The 13,071-nt window shown below is 39.5% G+C and overlaps 1 long non-coding RNA gene across 1 annotated transcript in view; it reads left to right on the forward strand.

Annotated features, from left to right (window-relative positions):
• The window catches only part of LOC123744674 (uncharacterized), a 62,895-nt gene extending 50,560 nt beyond the window's left edge, over positions 1-12,335 (forward strand). Inside the window, exon 2 of the long non-coding RNA XR_006771081.2 lies at positions 10,417-12,335. This is a non-coding gene — a long non-coding RNA (uncharacterized LOC123744674). The remainder of the gene's footprint in view (positions 1-10,416) is intronic.
• The last annotated feature ends 736 nt before the right edge of the window (positions 12,336-13,071 follow it).

Genomic DNA, 13,071 nt, shown 5'->3' on the forward strand with positions numbered 1-13,071 from the left:
CTTTACCGTTTAATGCTATTGAGTTGTGTCACCTCTAAGTTATTATATGGAGACACACACACACACACACACACACACACATTCCTTGGTGTACTGTATGTGTGTATATCTGTGGTGTTTTATAATGGCATTGATTTTATATTTCTTCCGATCCCTGCAAAACAGGAACGCACAGAAACATTGTTAATCAAGTGTATTTGACAGGAACGCACAGAGACCTTGGTAATCAAGTGTATTTGACAGGAATGCACAGAGACCTTGGTAATCAAGTGTATTTGACAGGAACGCACAGAGACCTTGGTAATCAAGTGTATTTGACAGGAACGCACAGAGACCTTGGTAATCAAGTGTATTTGACAGGAACGCACAGAGACCTTGGTAATCAAGTGTATTTGACAGGAACGTACAGAGACCTTGGTAATCAAGTGTATTTGACAGGAACGCACAGAGACCTTGGTAATGAAGTGTATTTGACAGGAACGCACAGAGACCTTGGTAATCAAATGTATTTGACAGGAACGTACAGAGACCTTGGTAATCAAATGTATTTGACAGGAACGCACAGAGACCTTGGTAATCAAATGTATTTGACAGGAACGTACAGACCTTGGATTAATTGAAAAATTATGAATTCTGTTTGAGATAGAATGTTTTCCTTTTGAATTTAGAAGGTTGTCCTTCTTTTCCATGTGTAGATATGTTGGATCAACAGAGAAGCTGCAAATTTGTCTGGTTTCTGTGAATTGATCCTCTCTCTCTCTCTCTCTCTCTCTCTCTCTCTCTCTCTCTCTCTCTCTCTCTCTCTCTCTCTCTCTCTCTCTCTCTCTCTCTCTCTCTCTCTCTCTCTCTCTCTCTCTCTCTCTCTCTCTCTCTCTCTCTCTCTCTCTCTCTCTCTCTCTCTCTCTCTCTCTCTCTCTCTCTCTCTCTCTCTCTCTCTCTCTCTCTCTCTCTCTCTCTCTCTCTCTCTCTCTCTCTCTCTCTCACACGCACACCAAGGACACACACTCCCTACCTACAAACACCCACACACACACACACTCCTCTCCATCCATCTCCCTGAAGTGATTGTTCCTCTCTTGTTACTTTATGTTCTAATCAATCAGCATTGAGTGAAACGCCAGTTACACTGGCCCATCAATAGCAGCTACAGACACATGCTAGAGTTATGGCACAAGCCTTCACTGCAAATTGTCATTAAAGTATTTTTTTCCTCTAAAGAAGAGGGGAAGGAGGGAGGACGGAGGAGAGTAATGGATAATCATAATAAGGTGCATATATTTAGCCATCCCATCGGTTTAATTGCTGCCGATTAATTTTCTCTGTGTGTGTGTTTGTGTGTGTGCTTCTGTGAGAGAGAGAGGTGGAGGGAGAGAGATAGATAGGGAGGGGGAGGGAGAGAGAGAGATAGATAGGGAGGGGGAAGGGAGAGAGATAAATAGGGAGGGGGAAGGGAGAGATAAATAGGGAGGGGGAAGGGAGAGATAGATAGGGATGGGGAAGGGAGAGAGATAGATAGATAGATAGATAGATAGATAGATAGATAGATAGATAGATAGATAGATAGATAGATAGATAGATAGATAGATAGATAGATAGATAGATAGATAGATAGATAGATAGATAGATAGATAGATAGATAGATAGATAGATAGATAGATAGATAGATAGTTGATAGATAGATAGATAGGGAGTGGGAAGGGAAGGGAGAGAGATAGATAGGGAGGGGGAAGGGAGAGATAGATAGGGAGGGGGAGAGAGCTAGATAGGGAGGGAGGGAGGGAGGGAGGGAGGGAGGGAGGGAGGGAGGGAGGGAGGGAGGGAGGGAGGGAGGGAGGGAGGGAGGGAGGGAGGGAGGGAGGGAGGGAGGGAGGGAGAAGGAGAGGGGAGGGTTCTCCAACATTCCTGTCAGGTTAATCACTGATAGTTACGTGTAGATAAGCTCTAGGCCTTCATAACAGCTTAATCATAACAGCCTTTTCAGATGTGTAAATAACTGTTCATTCATCATTCAAACCTGTGTTTCATGTAAGGTGTTTCCAAACTTCCCTACTAAAACTTTCTAGACCTTGTAAAAACAAACTCTACTCAGTAAATATGTCGCAGTACATAAAAATCAATACAGTGTTATAATGTCATCTCTCAACAAGGATGGGCATAAATCTGTTTTATTACATCTCAAACACTTAGATAAAGTGCAAGGCCTCTGGATGTCGTAAAAAGTTTTTATAGGTTTTTATAAGTTTGCTGTCTTGTGATATTATAAAAACCTGTATTGAAGGCTGTTATTTATCTGTTCAGTGAGGACCTGGTAGAGAGACCTGTGGTAGAGATAGCTGTGGTAAAGAGACCTGTGGTAAAGAGAGCTGTGGTAAAGAGACCTGTGGTAAAGAGACCTGTGGTAAAGAGACCTGTGGTAGAGATAGCTGTGGTAAAGAGACCTGTGGTAGAGAGACCTGTGGTAGAGAGACCTGTGGTAGAGACACCTGTGGTAGAGAGACCTGTGGTAGAGAGATCTGTTGTTGAGACCTGTTGTAGAGAGACCTGTGGTAGAGAGACCTGTCGTAGAGAGCTGTATCTGAAATGTTTGAAGACTCTTCCTTCTCATCCTGTCTTTTCTCTAAGTTCTCCCAAGGGATTTTTGCTTCAAAAGCAACTGCCTTCCTCAGTGAGAACATGCTATATTTGGAAGAAAGAAAAAGTTTTGCAGTTTCTTCCCTCTTCCTCCTTTATCATTTGTACCCCCCCCCCCCCCCCCCCTGGGAGTAGAGTGTTGAGTGCTTGTTGTGCAGGTAGTTACTGTGCTTTGTAGTGTTGGCTTCACCAGAGACCGCACACACACACACACACACACACACACACACACACACACACACACACAACTTGTGTTGAAGACTTGCAGTACTGAACACCACCTGTTGAGGGTGCTCTAACTATTATAATAATATTTTCTTGAGCCGATATGGCAGCTATACAGGGCTCTCTCTGTGTGTGTGTGTTGTACTGACTGAGTCCATTCAGGCTGTTCTCAGGTTGATGTGTAACCACGGTGACAGGTCTGGTATTCTAAAGGTCACCCACGGCAACATGACTCAGCTGACCACACACACACACACACACACACACACACACACACACACACACACACACACACACACACACACACACACACACACACACCCTCAGGTTGTTAGTGTGTTTGAAAAGGTTACTCCCCCTCACTCTGTGCTGTGTATTCTGACCTGGTGTGACAGAAAGGCTTCTGACACATGCAGAGTTTTTTAAAGGTTGTTTCAGAATGGTTTAGATCAATCTGACTGTGTTGAGTAAGATGTACGAATCATACAAATACAACTCTATCACAAAGTGCTTTGGTTACTTTAAAAATACGACCCTGATCCCTGATAACAGAGATGGAATAAGTGTTCTATTGGGATTTAGAACTGTGGAGACTCTCTGGTCTCCAGAGGTGGGACCACGTCACTACTATTCAAGTCTCAAGTCACAAGGTCCGAGTCTCAAGTCGAGTCCAAAGTAAAACAGGTCAAGACTTGAGTCAAGTCCAAGTCGTGCATTCTAAGAGCAAGTCGAGACGATTCACAAGTCTCAAGTCAAGTAAAAAAAAAATATATATAATAATAATAATATATATATATATATATAATAATACAAATATGCAGTAGACAACATAATGAAAAGGGCTGTCTGGATGCCTCAATAAATACACAAAGACTTTGGGTTGAACAAGTCATTGCATATATATATATATATAATATGTGTGTCTTTATTGAGGCTACCAGACAGCCCTTTTCATTCTGTTGTCTACTGCATATTTTTATTAGCCTATGTAATGGTGAAGTAGAGACCTTGTAGTCACCGTAAGGTCATGACATCAGCAGCAGGCAAAGCAGGTTGACATGCTCAGAGTGTACATTTATTTACAGGTCTTGGTGATCCAATGGTGAAAGAGCCATATCATACCAAATATACAAGTAGATTTACCAATCCTATCTGAACGGACACAGGTAGAGGGCAAGACTGGATAGCCTCCCCTTGAGAAACCAAATATACAAGTAGATTTACCAATCCTATCTGAACGGACACAGGTAGAGGGCAAGACTGGATAGCCTCCCCTTGAGAAACTAAATAGAATTTGTGTAACAGAGGAGCTCAAACAGGTCGGCCCCCAGGACCATACAATTACTCAATTGGCAATTACAACCAATACACTGGTTCTACAATGTAAAAGGCAATTTCCACATCCATTGTTACATTGGTACATTGGTCTTAATCAGACGTATTGATTATTAATGATATTTCAACACCACGTCTACATGGAACAATCATTTTCTTGTATTCAACGTTCTGACTGCAAAGCACGGACCGCAGGCCACGTAGCCTATTTCTATGTGCACTGAGGCGCGCTCCTACAGTATTACCCACAACCTGAATGACAGAGACATAGGTATCAGACACACGGAACTCCGACATAAGCGGGGAAATGTGAACAAAGGAAACCATACATTTAATTAAATAAACAAATTATACCGTATGAGTCTTGTGAACGTTCATCTGCACAGTAAACACCACACCCATTCAGACGGTAAGAAATGGTTGGCTAAATGTATCATAGGCTCATCAAACATGAAACAGAAATGTCTACGTGTTGCAATACACGATACGAGGATGGAATGATAAAACCAGCCACTGTCATAATTCATGTTAAACTATTTCCAAATGCAAGCTTCATAATTAAATATCAATTTCAAGCAATTGTTACATACCAAAAGACCAGCAGACCTATGTTAGTAAATGATGCCCCACTGCTGATGAGCTTGCAATGTAAACAGTTCATGTTCTTGATGGAGTTGCATATTTATTTATTATGGCAATCCTTTCTTCCTACAATTTGACATTTGCGCTGCAGTCGCTCCTATAGCTGTACAGAAAAAGCTATTTGTTAGCTCTCCGCCATGACCTGTGTTGATTGACAGTTTGCTGTTCCAATCAGAGTGCCGAGTGTGCATTTCACCAGCCAATCTGTTGCAAGTTGTTTTGCAAGGGCAATGCTGAGGCTACTCTCTCTGGCTGCGTGGAGAGTCATTCAAGTAGACTGTGCCACGAAATGGGTGACAAAACATTACAAAACCTGGCCAGATAAGTTAGTCAGTCTCAAGTCAAAGTTGAGTCCTGGGTCTTGAGGCTCCAAGTCAATTCTCAAGTAATACAGTTTCAATTGTTTAAGCACAATTTTGAAAACAGGGCCCGGTTTGTCAAAACACTACACAGAATTAGCACAACCCTACACCAAAGTAGCACAACACTTCAGATCATTTGCAAAATGGAACACTATACACGACTTCATGAAAACAATATTTTGTTACCATACGAAACACACACATTTCATATGACTTCAATCTTTATGAACCAGTTACACACTGCTGTTGCTAACCTAAAACACTTTTAGTAAGTCTAATTGTCAGTGATTAGAGTACTGTAAATGAAGTACACAGAGAAAGTGCAACTATACAAACACTACACAAGACCAATGCTGCAGACTGAAGAAAATATCATTTATTTCTCTCCATATACCCAAATCAGTCAACATGTCAACATGGAGAATCACAACAAAACATGTCCCAGTTTTCATGCTACTACAGTAGTGTGCATAACACTGTTAGCTCAGCAAACAGACAAACGTAAAATACTGTATCCAGTACAGGTTACAATTACAGTAAATAACAACAACAAACATAAAAAATAATCTGAAAAAAACTGACTATTGTACAGAAAAGACTACAGTAAACATACTATACATTATCTCTTCGCCTAGCTGGATCTGGCCAGAGAATTTCATCAACATCACAAGCAATATCCTCATTAGCAAGACAACGCGGGAATAACCGTCTTGAATGTCGAATCCATCCTTGCGAGGTGTGAATGTGAGGTGTGTTGTAAGGGCCCATTTTGGCATGACGGAGGAGAACCCCATGCTGTGAAATGGCAGCGCAAAGCGTGATGTTACCCCCACGTTGCCCTGGGACATTGATTATAGCCCTGTGGCCAATGATATTTCTGCCGCTCCTTCTTGCTTTTGTGAGGTTGAACCCTGCCTCATCAATATATATGAATTCATGCAGGATTTCCTCAGCATCCATCTGCAAATCTCCCTGAAATACAGTGAAAGACAAGATTGTGTAGTTCAGGATAGGTCTAGTATACAGTCAATGTAAAAAAGTCATGTGTGCAGTATGCAACATCACAGTGCTAAAGTGAACAATACAAACCTCCACATACTCATGCCGCAGCCGTTTGACCCTCTCTGAATTCCGCTCAAAAGGCACTCGATAAAGTTGTTTCATTTGAACCTGATGTCTTTTCAGGATGCGTGCCAGTGTTGACAGAGACCTGATGGACATTATTGAAAATGGCATGGTCACCGATAATGTTGGCTTGTAGTTCTCTGAGCCTGATAGCATTATTGGCCAAAACCATGTTTATTATCTCTCTTGTTCTTGCGTGAATATGGGCCCCCTTCCTCCTTGTTGTTCCCGACCCTCAACGCTATGTAGAGAATAATACATGTAACTTACTGTACAATGTCACAGGAAGGGGTATCACAAGTGCTGATATGGTGCATACAATAAGCGTCTGATTACTGTAACTGTAGACAGATCTTCTTTTACCTGTTTTCCTGTCGAAAAGTCCTTATGACAGATGCCACTGTATATCTGCTAAGATTTGGCTGAACTCTCAGTCCAGCCTCCCTCAGCGTCAATCCGTGGTTCACAACATGGTCCACTAGTTTTGCACGAATGTCATTTGATAAGTTTGGTCCTCTTCTTCTTTGTGCACCTTCTCCTCCTGCTTCAGGTCTTCCTCGACCTCTGGCTCGACCTCTGCCTCTTCCTCTACCTCCTTCTCCTCCTCTGTGTACTCCTCCTCTCACCCTCACTCTTCTTCTGACTCCTTCCATTTTGGTTTAAGGCAGGTGAACCTACCTGCTGCATTTTTATAGTGCTTAAACCTGATTGGTGTGTGTACAATTTAGCAATCATGTGTTTGTGCACCTGATGGCTGTGTTTAACAGATTGGCTCATAGGTGTGGTAATTTGACAGTCAGTGCTTTGGAATTGCAAGGAAGTGACATCATGATATACTTCTGTGTCTGATGTATACAAGTGTGTTGAGTGTTTTGCAAATCACTGTGTGTAATGTTTTGCAAATAGTGTGAAGCTGACAATGTGCTTACAGTTGTGCAAATCTAGCCTTGTGTTTTGCTCCTTGAGTGTAAGGTTTTGCTAATTGTGGGAAAAGTAAAATTTTTGTGTGTAAGCAATCGTAAAAAACTGTAAAATGTGTGACTCCAGTCAGACTTACTGATGATTTGTTTTATTTTTACCAATGCAGTATTTTATGTGTTTTTCAGCCTTGGTTTTTATCCGCAGACTTTCACATTTTGGGTTAATTTAGTCCAAAATAAAAACAGACAAAAATACCATCAGATCTCTGGCTGTGTGCCTCAGGCAGAGAACAGTACCTAAGTGACTGTAGTGTGTGTGTGACTGTAGTGTGTGTGTGTGTGTGTGTGTGTGTGTGTGTGTGTGTGTGTGTGTGTAAGTAGAGGTCTACTGGACTGTAGTGTTTTCAGACATTGCACACTTAAGGGTAGAGACGGAATTGGAAACAACCTTGGTGATGTTTATCGTTGTTTTGCCTAAAGTAGCGCAGGCCACGTAGCCTATTTCTATGTGCACTGAGGCGCGCGCTCCAACAGTATTACCCACAACCTGAATGACAGAGACATACTTGGAAACAACCTTGGTGATGTTTACCGTTGTTTTGCCTAAAGTACTTTTCACTGACTGCACTTATTCCCTTTCGGTTCCTCTGACCTCCCCTCAATGCTTCCTGGTTATTTCTGCATCTATAGCCTCTTTTCCTGCTCTTGACAAACACAGAGAAAAATACAGCTCTGTTTTAAATGACTAAAGAAACCCAACAGAATGGAGACATTCGGATGTCCTTCTCTCCGTTTTAAGTAGGTCCTATCCACAGAGGCTTGTTGCTGTTTCAAGTGTCCTGTCATCACCTAGGTGACCGTTATTTGACTTTTTGGTTCACCGTGGTACACTCCCAAAAATTATTTTGGATGTCTTTAGGTTTTGCTCTTTCATATTTTGTTAATATTACACAATCAATTCATGTTTTAAGGCGGAATGAAATTGTCTCTTAGAATTTACCTTGGTGTAATCTGATGTGCACCAGATTCATTCATGTGGTGAAAGAGTTCGTCTTTTTGGTGGCAGAGCTTATTAGCATAATACTCAGCATGCACTGAAACTGTACATTTGTACATTAAGACCTTCCTTGGTCATTTAGCAGACACTTTTATCAAGAGCAACTTCAGTCAGAGCATTCAACTAAGGTATGTAAAAAAACACATGTAAAACATGTAACGTTACTGAGAATGACGTTGTAGTTAAACTGGTTAGTTCAGGATATGGCAAAGAAACTTATTGTGACGATTGTCGTAGAGAGGAGACCAAGGTGCAGCGTGGTAAGTGCTCATGATTAATATTTATTATAACTCAGAACACTAAATCAAAATAACTAACAAAGGAAAACGACCGTCACGTTCTGCAGGCTATACTGAGCTGTAAAAATCAAGATCCCACACTGAAGGAGGGAAAAAGGGCTGCCTAAGTATGATTCCCAATCAGAGACAACGATAGACAGCTGCCTCTGATTAGGAACCATACTCGGCTAAACACAAAGAAATAGAAAACACAGAATGCCCACCCCACACCCTGACCTAAACAAACAGAGAAAAACAGCTCTCTCAGGTCAGGGCGTGACACTTATGGATATGGCAAAGAAACTTATAGATGATTGAGAAGCAGGTGGGAGTGCAAAGTGTCCTGCTAAAATTGTTTCCATACCATTATTTATTTGAAATGAGACTTTAGAGTGTAAACTTTTAATTTTTTTATTTAGATGTTGAATGAATGATGAATGCAGCTCATGGAGCTAGAACAGACACAGTTGATTCATTTGGGAGGTAATTAAAACATGTTTCAATAACACAATTCAATGAAGTAGATCTGTTTTACTCATTTAATGTAAAAAATAACTTGTTTCCATTAGATGTAACTACTTTCCAAAATTGAATTAAGTAGATTCAAATACTTTTTGTTGTTGAATGTAACAGTGATGAGTCGCCATCACATATTACCCAGCATGCTCATGGTCCAGTGTGACCTTTGTTGACCTACAGGCAATGTGTCTGTGACAGGGAATCTGTCAAACATTACATTCACATCAAATATTCAGCTGGTTCAGAGTGCATCTTTGAGAACGAAGAAAGGCAGAGAACGAGAAGGTTATTTGTGTGTGTGTGTGTGTGTGTGTGTGTGTGTGTGTGTGTGTGTGTGTGTGTGTGTGTGTGTGTGTGTGTGCGCGTGAGTGTGTGTGATTTTGTCAGTGGCTCCGTCAACACGTACGCTCTATCATTTCCTCCTGATCATTCACACTGACATCATCTCTGAAATAAATACTACTATGAGAGAGGCAGTGAGGGAGAGAGAGAGACATGGAGGTAGAGAGGAAGAGAGGGGGAGAGACAGAGACATGAAGGGAGAGAGGGGGAGAGGGGGAGAGAGACATGAAGGGAGAGAGGAAGAGAGGGGGAGAGAGACATGGAGGTAGAGAGGAAGAGAGGGCAAGAGACAGAGACATGAAGGGAGAGAGGGGGAGAGAGAGACAAGGAGGGAGAGAGGGAGAGAGAGAGACATGGAGGGAGAGAGGAAGAGATGGGGGAGAGAGAGACATGGAAGGACAGAGGAAGAGAGGGGGAGAGAGACAAGGAGGGAGAGAGGAAGAGAGGGGGAGAGACACATGGAGGAAGAGAGGAAGAGAGGGGGAGAGACAGAAACATGAAGGGAGAGAGGGGCAGAGAGAGACATGGAGGAAGAGATGGGGGAAAGAGAGACATGGAGGTAGCGAGGAAGAGAGGGGGAGAGAGAGAGACATGGAGGTAGCGAGGAAGAGAGGGGGAGAGAGAGAGACATGGAAGGAGAGAGGAAGAGAGGGGGAGAGAGACAAGGAGGGAGAGAGGAAGAGAGAGGGGAGAGATAGAGGCATGGAGGGAGAGAGGAAGAGAGGGGGAGAGAGAGACATGGTCGGAGAGAGGCATAGAGGGGAAGAAAGAGAGAGACAGAGCGGAATGGGGGATGGGGAAAAGTACATTAGAAGAACTTTCTCCTTTTGTTTGTTTTCTGCAACAAACCACTGAGGCACCTGCCTACTTACCTTTCCTCTCAACCTGTCCTTCACCTTCACAGGTAAACACAACTTCATGACCTGTCCTTCATCTCCACAGGTAAACACAACTTCATGACCTGTACTTTGTCTCTACAGGTAAACACACACCTTCATGGTTCTCCCCTGTGTTCCAACCCCCTCAGAGTTCCAGAATGGGTCTGTTTATGGTAGCCTGGAGAGACTCAAATAAAGAAAACAACTACTACTTCAGGGTTATTGACATATTCCTAAAAGGTTGTGACTGGCAGCCTGGATCAATCTGCTGCACTTTATTTTAGTATTCCAAGACAGCCTGAGGGAGAGATGAACTTCTGAGGAGAAAAAGAGCCAGAGAAAGAGTGTGTGTGTTTATAAAGGTATGATGTGTTTATAAAGGTATGATGTGTTTTATAAAGGTATGATGTGTTTATAAAGGTATGATGTGTTTATAAAGGTATGATGTGTTTATAAAGGTATGATGTGTTTATAAAGGTATGATGTGTTTTATAAAGGTATGATGTGTTTTATAAAGGTATGATGTGTTTATAAAGGTATGATGTGTTTATACAGGTATGATGTGTTTTATAAAGGTATGATGTGTTTTATAAAGGTATGATGTGTTTATAAAGGTATGATGTGTTTATACAGGTATGATGTGTTTTATAAAGGTATGATGTGTTTATAAAGGTATGATGTGTTTTATAAAGGTATGATGTGTTTATAAAGGTATGATGTGTTTTATAAAGGTATGATGTGTTTTATAAAGGTATGATGTGTTTATAAAGGTATGATGTGTTTATACAGGTATGATGTGTTTTATAAAGGTATGATGTGTTTTATAAAGGTATGATGTGTTTATAAAGGTATGATGTGTTTATAAAGGTATGATGTGTTTTATAAAGGTATGATGTGTTTATAAAGGTATGATGTGTTTATAAAGGTATGATGTGTTTTATAAAGGTATGATGTGTTTTATACAGGTATGATGTGTTTTATACAGGTATGATGTGTTTTATACAGGTATGATGTGTTTGTAAAGGTATGATGTGTTTATACAGGTATGATGTGTTTATAAAGGTATGATGTGTTTATAAAGGTATGATGTGTTTATACAGGTATGATGTGTTTATACAGGTATGATGTGTTTATAAAGGTATGATGTGTTTATAAAGGTATGATGTGTTTATAAAGGTATGATGTGTTTTATAAAGGTATGATGTGTTTTATAAAGGTATGATGTATTTATAAAGGTATGATGTATTTATAAAGGTATGATGTGTTTATAAAGGTATGATGTGTTTATAAAGGTATGATGTGTTTATAAAGGTATGATGTGTTTATAAAGGTATGATGTGTTTAATAAAGGTATGATGTGTTTAATACGGGTATGATGTGTTTATACAGGTATGATGTGTTTTATAAAGGTATGATGTGTTCATAAAGGTATGATGTGTTTATAAAGGTATTATGTGTTTATACAGGTATGATGTGTTTATAAAGGTATGATGTGTTTATACAGGTATGATGTGTTAATAAAGGTATGATGTGTTTATACAGGTATGATGTGTTTTATAAAGGTATGATGTGTTTATACAGGTATGATGTGTTTATAAAGGTATGATGTGTTTTATAAAGGTATGATGTGTTTTATACAGGTATGATGTGTTTATAAAGGTATGATGTGTTTATACAGGTATGATGTGTTTTATAAAAGTATGATGTGTTTATAAAGGTATGATGTGTTTATAAAGGTATGATGTGTTTATAAAGGTATGATGTGTTTTATAAAGGTATGATGTGTTTTATACAGGTATGATGTGTTTATAAAGGTATGATGTGTTTATAAAGGTATGATGTGTTTTATAAAGGTATGATGTATTTATAAAGGTATGATGTATTTATAAAGGTATGATGTGTTTATAAAGGTATGATGTGTTTATAAAGGTATGATGTGTTTATAAAGGTATGATGTGTTTATAAAGGTATGATGTGTTTATAAAGGTATGATGTGTTTAATAAAGGTATGATGTGTTTAATACGGGTATGATGTGTTTATACAGGTATGATGTGTTTTATAAAGGTATGATGTGTTCATAAAGGTATGATGTGTTTATAAAGGTATTATGTGTTTATACAGGTATGATGTGTTTATAAAGGTATGATGTGTTTATACAGGTATGATGTGTTAATAAAGGTATGATGTGTTTATACAGGTATGATGTGTTTTATAAAGGTATGATGTGTTTATACAGGTATGATGTGTTTATAAAGGTATGATGTGTTTTATAAAGGTATGATGTGTTTTATACAGGTATGATGTGTTTATAAAGGTATGATGTGTTTATACAGGTATGATGTGTTTTATAAAAGTATGATGTGTTTATAAAGGTATGATGTGTTTATAAAGGTATGATGTGTTTATAAAGGTATGATGTGTTTTATAAAGGTATGATGTGTTTTATACAGGTATGATATGTTTATAAAGGTATGATGTGTTTATACAGGTATGATGTGTTTATAAAGGTATGATGTGTTTATAAAGGTATGATGTGTTTATAAAGGTATGATGTGTTTATAAAGGTGTGATGTGTTTATAAAGGTATGATGTGTTTATACAGGTATGATGTGTTTTATAAAGGTATGATGTGTTTTATAAAGGTATGATGTGTTTATAAAGGTATGATGTGTTTATACAGGTATGATGTGTTTATAAAGGTATGATGTGTTTTATAAAGGTATGATGTGTTTTATAAAGGTATGATGTGTTTATAA

The sequence above is a fragment of the Salmo salar genome, chromosome 09 (assembly GCF_965601325.2).
Source record: "Salmo salar chromosome 09, fSalSal1, whole genome shotgun sequence".
Taxonomy (NCBI): domain Eukaryota; kingdom Metazoa; phylum Chordata; class Actinopteri; order Salmoniformes; family Salmonidae; genus Salmo; species Salmo salar.